Below are 11,946 nucleotides of genomic sequence, written 5' to 3' on the forward strand. Positions count from 1 at the left end.
ATTCAAGGAAATCGACATCAAGAAACGTATTCGTCCTAAATGGTGGAACCATAGTATAGAGAAGTGTAAAGCAAACTTGCACTGCTACTCTACTATGGAGGTTGAGTATGTGGTTGCTTCTAAGAAAATTAAAGAAGCGATATGTCTTCAAAAGTTCCTAATCGATCTTAAAGTCATTCCTGGTATGGAAAAAGGTTGTACCATTATATTGTAATAACAATGCTGCAATAACTAATACTAAGGAAATGGGAAGCAACAAGAGGACCAAACATATTACGCGAAAGTATCACTTGATATGAGAGGCAGTAGTCGTAGGAATAGTAGATGTGGTGAAAGTAGCTTCTGAACATAACCTTGCGGATCCGTTTACGAAGACTCTTATAACTAGGAGTTTTAACAAACACGTCGAGGATATTGGAACACGAAACATGACACGTTTACTTCATTAGGACAAGTAGGAGATTGTTGGAAAATGTGTCCATGTTGTAGTAAATATGTAATTACTTTCTATGTATTTGAACGATGAATAAATAAATAAAGTTTATGTCTTTTGTGTTTCTATCTTTCATGTTTTGCATGGATAGCGAAATTGTGACAAGCAAATATTAGCTTGTTGGTTGTCTAAGTCTAAACTAATGATAAGTGGCATTGTAAGAATGTTTACATTGCGAGAAAGACAACTTACTTCAGTAGATAATCTAAACGAGTCTGTAATCCCGTAAAACAATCAAAGTGAGCATTTGATTTAAATACTTAGAAGGATTATTATGTCGTCTACAGTTCCAACTGGGGAGGTGGCTAACCTTGGCTATCGGAACAGTTGACTGCACAGGTAGAGACATAGATGTATTCATTGGAATAATGATACATTGGGTTAGACCTGAGATGAATTAATTCTGAATCCGTTTGTGAATTAATTCACTTGTGATGTCCATGGTGTAATTTACCTAAATCTTTAGTTAGTCACTTACAATGCGTATGTAACTCATATGCTTTAGTATAAGTGGAGGCTTATGCTCTAAAGATGATCAAGCCCATAGTCGGTATGTTGGGTACATGACTTGTGTATGGCATGTCTTTACTAGTCGATTAAAGAATTAACAATATCCTCTCATTGGCATTGTATGGATTGATAAATAAGAAACATGGCCACAAGTACTTGTTTTTGAACGAGTAATTTATCACAGCCATTTGTTGACAGTGATCATATTAATCATTAATAAGACACAATGGTGACAATGATATAAAATAGGATTGTATTGAAAGTATTTAACTCAAAGGAATCAATGATATCATATAAGGGTAACACACACATGACAAGATCATTAGACGAAACAGTTAGATGAAATGCTTTCGTAAAGAGTATACAATAAGGAGTTTTCAATTATGGTACTTCTTATGGACTAACTTCATGATTAAGTAAATTGAGAATTATCATAACAATACTTCTAGGCATAATTGCAATTACTAGAGTTTAATTGTATACATTTGATTGGTCCCTCCGCTAGCTCAACAAAAGCTCGATTGGACTGCATTTGAAGTAGAAGAAAATTCTACGACTTTGAAAATAATTTAATTGAGTTCATTTATTCAATGTAGAAATAAATTAGGCGGCTGTGAGAATTGTTCAACTAGAGAATTTGATTAAAGAATTTTCTTGAAAATTTAATTTGGAAAATCTAAATAATTTTTGGGAAAATTAATTTTGATCAAGTAAAATTAAACTAATCAAATTAATTAAAATTAATATGATATTTCTGGAAATTAAATTTCACGTCAAACAATTGGCCCAATAGGTAATTGAACTTAAAAATTGGACATAAGATCGAAAATTGGGCTTGAGAACCCAAAATCGAGATCGAGACCCAAAAACTGGTCTAATCGGGCCTGGTATGTGAAATTGAGCCAACGGTCCAACTGGTGACTGGACCAAACTAATCGAGCTGTCACTGGCCCAAACCAAACTGACAACAGTCAAACCGGCTTAAGGTGCTATGAGGGTGCCGTACCCGCAATGGCACCACTAGACACGACGGTTCCAGGGACGACATTCCAGTGGCCAGCAAGTGGTCCTTTGACAGTTGAGCAGTGGATGAATCACACTCCTACTGGGACTCTACCGGATATTTTGGTTTCAGATTAACTATTTCAAAAAAAATATTATTTTAATATTGAATTTAATATTAAATTTATTTTGATAGTTTTTATTAATTTAATATTAAATTAACTATCTTAATATTAAATTTAATTTAATATTGATCTTGATAAATATTATATTTATTTATTATTAAAATAATTAAGTTTAATTATAATTGAATTCACTAAACACTCCCTATATAAAGAGAGTAATAGGTCATTATTTTTCACACACTTCAATTAAAGAGAAATTGTAATAAAAAAAATTTTAATTCGAAGCGAGCCCACACTCGACAGACATGAGTTTAAGGATAGCAAAGAAGACTACTTAGTCGAAGCATTCATCCTAAACGAATCGAAAAGATACAATTTTGTTTAAGTGTTTATTACTTTAGATATCATAACCAATTTCTTGTTTTTGGAAAAAAATTTAACACTCTGGTTTTTCCCTTAAACTTATTTTTTGTTGCATTTTTCAAACTCGATTTTCCAACAAACTCTACTTAGATTTGATTTGTAGGATTTAGCCTTGTGTCTAATATCGCTTAGGTCCCTGTACCTCAAGCGGACATTATGACAAACATAAGCAACTTAAATTTTTTTTATTTATGTTATATCATTATATATTTAATTTTATGTGATACAAATTATATATTATATATAAAATAATACATTACAAAAATATCAAACGAGTTGGGCCAAGTCGAGCCAAGCTTGAGCCTTGAATGTTAGAGTCAAAGCTCAACCCATATTGTAAACAAGGTTTCTTTCTTAAGCCCATTTTTCGAGTCTCGCAATTTTGGCAAAACTCTCTCATATTTTAGGCAAAACTTCGAGCTTAAATGGATAGTTCAACCCTTAAACAAGTTTAATCACAACTTATGTACATATATTAAAAATTATGTAACCTAAAATTAAGTTAGCAATAAAATCATATCAAAATTAATTTAATTTACAAGTTAAATTATCTTACACGTAATGATTAAAATACAAATAAATTATCTATGTTTGAAACTTAAAATCAAAGGGAGTGTTTAAGTTAAATTATGTTGTTAAACTCTATACTTAGTGTAAGTTGTGAATTTAATACTTGTATTTTAATTTGGTCATTTGTACTTTTAGAATTTAAAATTTTAGTCCTAACCAAATGATTATTAAATTCATTAAGTTCTATTATTTTTAGAATTTGATGTATCAAACATATTATCACATGTGTAATACTATGCTTGTTTATTATTTTCACATATTACTCACAAAAAAAATCAGTTAATAGATTTAACGATTATCGTTAATATTAATATTAAAACTTTGAAATTCAAAAAATATAGCCACTAAGAATGATCCAATTGGTAAACTTGGACTAAATCTATAATATTCCGCATAATACATGACTAATAACATAATTTAACCAAACAGATTTAATTGTTTTCATTGGGTTAGGATTAAATTTTCAAAATTTGAAAACTACAAGAACTAAAATTGATCAAATTAGAGGTACTAAAATTTATAATTTACACAAAGTACAGGGTCTAGAAGCCGAATTTGACCATCTTTTTAACTAGTGATCATATGCATACATAATAATCAATATGACTACATAGTGGATAATATACAATGTTATAAAAATTGAATCGGTAGTCGAACCAATTAAACCATCGATTTTCGATTCAATCATGAAAAATAAAAAGATTCATAAAATTTAAAAAAAATAGATAAAAAATCTAAAAATCAAAAGAATAAAACAAAAATAAACAATAGGAATATAAACATGCATTTTATAATTATAATAAAAATAAATACTAAATTAGTTTTTAACTCAATTCAACTAATTTTTAATTGGTTGAATCAATTTTTTTAGCAATTTAACTGGGTCTTTTTAATGATTTTATGTTACTAGACAATCTGCTTAAACCACCAATTATTGGTTCTATTGGCGGTCCAATTCTAGCAACCATACTAATATGAAATAGCAATATATGCTTACATATATACAGTCAGCCTTCATTATAACATCCATCTACTATAATAGCATTTCGCTATAACAATCAAGTTTCTACTAGAATTGATTTTTTATGTTTTATTTTAACTCTTTATAGTAGATTTTCACTTATAACATCAACAGCCATAGTTATGTTGTGCATTCTTTATTTAATTAGTTCTCTATAATAGCATATTGTCTAAAATTTGAAGTAAAATTTTAGCTATATCATGTAAGCAAGCCTATTAACTATAATTTATTAAACAAAAATGATCTTATAATTAAAATATTATTTAAATAAAATGTTTAAATTTCACATAAAAAAGTCTATTAATCATATTTTATTAAATAAAAAGAATCTTCTATAAGTGAAAGTAAAAATATCAGTTATATAAACTATAAAGTTTCCTAATTAAATATTCTATCATGAATTTAAAAATTTACAAACTTATAAATTGATTACTTAAATTTAATAACTCATGATAAATTAATTAATTTTATTTAATAACTCATAAAAAATACATGAAAGTGATGTTGCATGCACTTACTATGCATATTTTAATTTTGTTTATTTGATATTCAGTTTGTTTCTTTTTTGAACATAAATCATGCTTTCTTTATTTTGATGGAAATTCTTAATATAAATTTTATAATATATTTACAACAATTATAGGTGTACAACAATCTCCCTTGCAAAATCTTAAGAAACTAATAAAATGTTATAGAATAAGTTGATTATACCAAATTATTTAAAAACTTAAATTCGATACATTCGAAAAATAAGAAACTCAAAAAGAATTTGTTAAAATTAAGGTAATGTCTGATAAATTAAAAATTAAATTTTGAAATCAAAGTATAAAATTAAATATTAAATATAGTTAAACTACTTAATAAAGGTAAATTTCAAATTATGAAATTTTGATTTTACATTTTTATCCTTACTCTTAAACACTACATTTTATTTTAAACAACATAAGTTCTAAATGACTATGAACATGCATATCAAATATCCGGAATAAATTATATTGATCTATCAATTCGAATGTTGATATTCAAAACAATTTTATCCAACAATTTTCAAAATACTTCAATTGAGTTTAATTTCGATTAAAAATTCAATTGATTTTTTAAATTATTTTATGAGAGCATTTTTACTACTTGGTATTTGTCTATGGCAACAAAGCTGACTGTATTTGATTCCTGACGGGAAGCTTCACTGATATATCATAACTCTAACAAAGGGTCAATGATTTTGGGTATCATTTAAGCAATTTCCTCGTGTTTTCCTATACTTCGGTTGGTTTTGGGGGATTGAAGAAAATGCCCCTCCACCAAAAACAATGAAGCACAAAGATACAAGATAGAAGCCTACGTACACTCGTGTTTATCAAAATTTAGATAACATGAATTATTATCGTATCAAATTTTGTATAAATATATTACATCTTCAACGTGACTATAACATGATAAGATACTGTGAACATAATATAAACACAAACTTATCGGGTTGCAATATATAACTGTATCCCACAACCTACACAAGCTAATCAGTTGTTCGGATTGAAATCAACAAAGTTTAGGAAATAATCCGGGTTCTAATAGGTGGCAAAATAGAGTTAAAAAGTTTCTTAATGTAGAACCTGCAGTGATAAAAGGACAATGTTACTCGAACTCAGAATAAATATCGGATAAGGGGAACGTGTCCAACACCGGTATATTTAATATTAAGCTTTTTCATGCATTTGGAGGATACTTGGATGATCATGTCCCTATACTCATGTCTAAATATGCGGAGGATAAGGATGTCAAACACGTTTATTTGAAGAAAAATTAAGGGTCGGAACAATATGGGCTTATGAGAATTAACTTGTCCAAGTTCCTGAATCTAGAGGTTCTTTGAGATATTTCTTCTATAATCCATTTTTCTTCCTTCAAAAAGAAAAAAGCATATGAAGTATAAAACCTTGGAAAAACCAAAAGAAAAGCAAGCGAACTAAAACATGAATCTCAATGAGACTAGCAGCAATTACTCTTGCAAACTAACAATTGCTCGGATTATAAAAGAATAAACACGGCATACTAGAAACAAAAATCATACAAGAATCTAAACATGTAGGAGATCGGCAATAGACACATACCTTAAAACTGAAATCTGACAAACCATATGAGCGAGTATGCTCACCACATCTGTGTTTTTGCTGATCAAGCAGCAACATGTATTCAATCGTAAAAAAATAAAGTAAAATAAAAGAACACTGAAAAATATACCAAAAGCTGCTCCAAGGAATCCATAAGAAAGGATGCACAGTCTATACATGATAGTTTATTCAAACCCATTACGATTAGAGGTTTCTTGTGGAGAAGTAACTGAATCAGTTTCAGACTTGAGTACTTGAAAGACATCTCCACTGTCTCAGTCGTGGACCCTTGTCGAGAAGCAGTAGCAAGCCGACATTGTTTGGTGACAATCCATATAGATGCCTATACGATTAAAGAAAATATATGAAAGTAAATGAACCAAACTCCAGCATTTAACATTTCTCTAGATTATTATATGCTAATAAACTTCAAAGTCGGTTTCTAATATAGAATATAATAAAACAAATTATACAAGAATATACAAAATTATGAATCTAAATGCATGTCCCTCCTTAGACCTGCATCTCTACAGTTTAATGGCCAACTATAAAAATGCTTTAAAATGCAAATAAAATTTGGTTAGTTTAAACCTAATAATGCTCGTCATTAGATACATTATACAGAGAAACCAAATTTGTCACTTTTAAAACATAAACAGGTCCAACAGTAACCATGTATATAACACATATACTACTTACTTGCTTCGACAAACTTTCCGCTTCCAGAAAACAAAGGACACAATCCACTGAAAAAAATAAAATCAAAAGACAACAAGTTTTTAAGTGGAAATGTTGAAAAAACCGAAGATGCTCAGAGTAGCTACATTACAACCACAATTTGAACCTTCAATAGATGACTGCTATACAGGAACTAAATTAACATCAGAGTTAAAGGAATGAAAATAAAAAATGGTCTAAAAAATAGCCCACAAGTAAAAATAGAGATACGAGTAGTAAACAGAAGGGGGAGGCTTTTGATGAAACGAAAGAATAAAGATGAGGGGCGAGAAATGTCCTATAGACAATATTCAACCAGACAGTGACCTTCATTACTTCTATTCTTCATGTAAGCAAAGTAATTAAACATGTAACTCATTTCTGCATAGCTTTAAGAAATTGTCACTTAGTGACGGAAACATAAAACTCATCTTGAAAAACATCTTAGAGATAGCATATTTCATCTATTTCAACCGTCATATAGAACACTACCAATAAATGAACAGTTACTACAGAGTGCACTAAGTAAAAAAAGCCAAACTATATTGTAAAAATTCAAGAATTAATGAACATGAGATTGTAGAACGCAAAATAAACAGACATGAGAATGTCAATAACAGCACTAGATGGTTTAAAATATGCATAAAACAGAACACTTCATCCTCATGTAAACAAATATTACCTTGAAGAATGACATGAAGGGAAGGCTTCCAAGAATAGATGGCTTCCTCACGGTCAATTGTCTTTCAGGGGGCATTTCCTTGCACAACTGTTGAGCTATTTCTTTCAATAATACCAACTGTGCATTGTCAGTTCGCATTGATATTATTGCTTGTCTCATTGATTCCCTATCAGCCTCAAGGGCCTGAAGCCTTGTATAGAGTTTCTTGATATTGGGATCACATCCATCAGGCAGATTAAGTGCATCCCTTGGAGTGTCTGCATAATCAACACAATCTCCAACTCCAGGTTTGGGCTCAGGGGTTCCCTTATATGGAACCCCAGTATGGATAGAATCAATAGTATAAACTCTGTCACTCATATCATCTCCAACTTCAGAAGCATTATCCATTCTTCCTGAGCTGGAAATCTTGTCCATTTCTGAAATGAACCTGGGAGAATTACCTGTAAACTCTGAAGTGATCTCTTTAGCGAGGAACGTGGTTGAACTATCACTTGAAAGCCTCCTTGAATGTCTTGATTGCCTAGGAGAGTGACCAACTATTACCTTCTCTGGAACATTCTTTGTTCCAGGGAAATATCCATCCAGTTCACTCAGCTGACTGCTGCTTGGATTCCTCTCAATTTGGCAGATCCTTTGCTCCAGATTCCTCAAGTGTTTTCGGGCACAAGGGGTTTCACCAAATGCATATTTCTCAATATCTTCAACATCATCACCAGGATTCTCATTCAAATTGCACTTTGGAGGTTGATAATCATATTGAAGAAGATTGACAGAGTCACCAAAGTTCTTAGCCACATTTCGAATCAGCCCATCCGGCTCACCTTCAACCTCTGCCTCCGTAAACCCATAACTCATCATCCTATGCTTGTAAGCCTGTGCTTCACAAGTAAGGGCTTGAATAGCCTGCTCTCTCTTATACAACAAATCCTCCAAATCCATTATCTCCTGTTGGTCATGTGCCATTTCTCCTCAGCAAAACACTTGAATTGCCGTGCCTCCATTTGGATCTCTGCCTTCTCTCTCTGCAACTTCAATATCATCGACATGGCCTCAGTAGCTGCCGATGATGAAGCATTTCTCTCTTCCTCCAATTCTCTATACAAATCTTGTATTGTGGCCTGTTGGCTGCTAACCGTCTCCCGCAAAGCAGCACATTCATTCTCAATTTGGACTTTGGGGTTAGAGTATAGATCAAACCCCGGAACATAAAACTTGTTGAAGTTCTCAAACTCATCGAATTTGCGTTTCACAGTGCGAAACCAAGTGCTCGGAGGATCACTAATCAAAGAACAGGTAGTACAATTGCAATCACAACATTTCACCAAATCTCTTGGAATCGGAGGTGAAAATACTTCTGACTCCATATACCAATATATGCATTCAAACTCAAGCAATCGAATTATTTACTGACAATTAAATTCAAAAAAAAAATCTAAAGAATATTAAAGTTCTCTCTATCTTGAATCTTAGATCCTCCAATGAATATTTTCCCTCCCTTTTTTTACTCCACCCACCAGCTACGTAAATTCCTCCCCCGATAAATCAAGCACAAAGCAAACTTCCTGAAAAAAATAATGAAAGGTGAGCAACTAAAAGATCCCTTTTGGATATAAAATTTACAGGAATAAAAACAAATAAATAATGTGCAAGTTTTATCAAGAAGAAGAGAGAAGGAAAAGTATGAATCTAACCTTGGAAGCTAAGACAGGTAGAGCTGGGAAATAGAGGAAGCCAATTTTCCCGGGAAAATAAACCTCTAGAGAAGAAAATTCAAGGCCTTTTTTGTTTCTAATTTTATCAATCTTCTTCTTCGAAAGAAAACGAATCGTCTGATAGCGAGAACAATCGACAAAAAAATATCTTCGGATAGAAAAACCGTATCCGTCGAATAGTAGTGTTTGGGGGAAAAGAAAATCAGGAGGGAAAATAATGAAAAAGAAGAAGGAAAGTGGAAACCCTAACTTTCACTTTTTGGATATTTGTTTGTTGGAAGGTGGTGTAGTTTGTTTTTTTATTCACCTTCCTTTGTGATCTGATTTTCGTATCCATCATCTCATTTTTTTTTTCTCCTTTATTTAATGAGTTTAATTTCTATGAGGAAATTGCTTTAGAAAATACAGGCAAAAAAAATCGTTATGAAATATATCCAACCAACTAATGATGTATCAGATTTTTTTAAAATAAAAAAAATAGAATTACTGAAGTTTTATCTCAAATAATAGTCAACAAAAAATCTAGTAAAATAATGATGGCGCTAAAGATTAGCTCTTCTGAATTTTTCTTGAAGTCTAATTAAAAATAAATACAAATTGATTTTATTTTATATATATATTTGCTATCGTCGAACTCGCTTTTGGTTCGTTCTAATCAGGCGGCCTTTAAATTATGTTGTCTTAGAAAATTGTAAAAGTTTATGTTATTAAAATTGCATATATTAAAATTACATTCTAAAACACTTAATTGATATCAGCGTAATTGTTAATCCAGAAATACCTGAGTTTAAACACATTTATTTTTTTTATTTAAGGATTGATAGGAGATGGATAATTTTAAGTTTTATATTAAACTTTAGTATTGATAGTTAATAAGGCATTGGCTTAGATTGTTAAGGTGAAGACTTTAAGTTTTGAGTGTCTAAATTCAAAATTTATTGTACTCAACTATATGCGTGGATCTCCAAAATTTCATCATGCGCAATTGTTATTTAGATTCTACTCATTATTTAAAATATGATATAATTATAATTTGATGTATATTCTTTATGTTTAATATAATTATATATCGGTTAAAATATATCCCAAATACTCTTTGTAAATTTAAATTTTTATTTATGTTTTTAGGAATTTAATCACTTTATTTTTTAGATTTAAAATTTGCAACTACAATTGCCAACACCGTTAAAAGTTTTTTCATAAAGTCGTGTCGTGTACATTTCAAATGACATTTTTTGATTAAATAGCTATCAAATGAATTCTTTTTTAAATGTCACACTAATTAATTTAACAAAAAAATTAATGATATATTTTAAAATTCAAAAAATAAATGAAATAATTATTAAAAATAAAAATATAAAAATTTTAAATTAATGAAAAATTCAAAGTTTAAAGTATATTCTAATCTCATATGGATTTTTTTTATAAAATTTAATGAAATCATAACATAAACATGTGGGAAGGGTTTCACGTCACTTGCCATCACTAGTAGGTATATTTGTTTCCGCTTCATTATAGGATAATTATTTTACTGAAATTCAAGGGAAATTCCAACAGTAAAAGATAATCAAGGGAAATGCAACGTAAAATATTTTGGGTAAAATTAAAATTATATTTTACTCTTTCAATTTTAGAACTAACATAAAAGTTATTAATGTTATTGAGATGTCATATTTTAATTATTAATTCATTAATTTTTATTATTCCTTCAATAAAATGATGATATGGTTCATTAATTCAAGAGGTTGGTATTTAATTTAACCTTAAATCATAGTCAAAATATTATTTTAATACTTTTAATTTTTTTTAAAAATAATTCTAAAGAAATTTAAAAGAATCTAAAAATATTTAAAATTCATAATTTATTTTCTAAAATTATAAAAAAATTGAAATTATAATTATATGAAATATTTTTAAAATTATAACATTCTAAAGAGAGGATTCCTATTAAAGAAAATTTCAAACTTTTTTTATAGAATTAAAATATATATTAGTTCCTAAATTTGACAATTTATATTATTTTATATTTTTTTATTTAATTGGTATCACAACTTAAAAATCATTAACTAAGTTTGACATATTTCTAAATACTTGGTTGATGGAGTTAAATTTTGTACTTACTATCAATAAAATAGCAGCACATGTATTTAAATTTTAAATTTGTTAAAAATAATGATATAAAAGTCTTTAACTCATAAAGAATCAAAAAGCAGGTGATTAAGTTTTGTACTTGTAGCCAAAAAAAAACACACTCATAAAAAGATAGAAATTAAATTACGAGAATTAACGCGCCAGATGGGGGTCGAACCTATGACTTTCTGCTTAGGAAACAGACGCTCTATCCACTGAGCTACAGACGCCTCTTGATATCTTTGAGCCACAAATATATATTTCTTGATTTTCTTTGTTGAATTGAAACGGTTCAGTTCAGAGGTTAAACCTACCGAGAGAAAGCAGATAGATGGAAGATGCGTTTAAAAAAGATGCAATCAATGAAAGCACTGACGACAAGTGCAAGCAACAAACTCCCCTTCCATTCCCATGCAATCAAATCCAATCCAGCCCTCTATACTTTACTTA

General features: G+C 29.9%; 1 non-coding gene and 1 pseudogene across 1 annotated transcript; both read right to left on the reverse strand.

Moving 5' to 3' along the window:
• Window positions 1-6,140: 6,140 nt before the first annotated feature.
• LOC107934780 (myosin-binding protein 7-like) lies at window positions 6,141-9,720 on the reverse strand (annotated as a pseudogene).
• A 1,933-nt stretch (window positions 9,721-11,653) lies between these two features.
• Window positions 11,654-11,726, reverse strand: TRNAR-CCU (transfer RNA arginine (anticodon CCU)). The gene has a single exon. It is a non-coding gene; the product is annotated as a tRNA-Arg (tRNA).
• Window positions 11,727-11,946: the final 220 nt, after the last annotated feature.

This window comes from Gossypium hirsutum, chromosome A01 (assembly GCF_007990345.1).
Source record: "Gossypium hirsutum isolate 1008001.06 chromosome A01, Gossypium_hirsutum_v2.1, whole genome shotgun sequence".
NCBI classification, from domain to species: domain Eukaryota; kingdom Viridiplantae; phylum Streptophyta; class Magnoliopsida; order Malvales; family Malvaceae; genus Gossypium; species Gossypium hirsutum.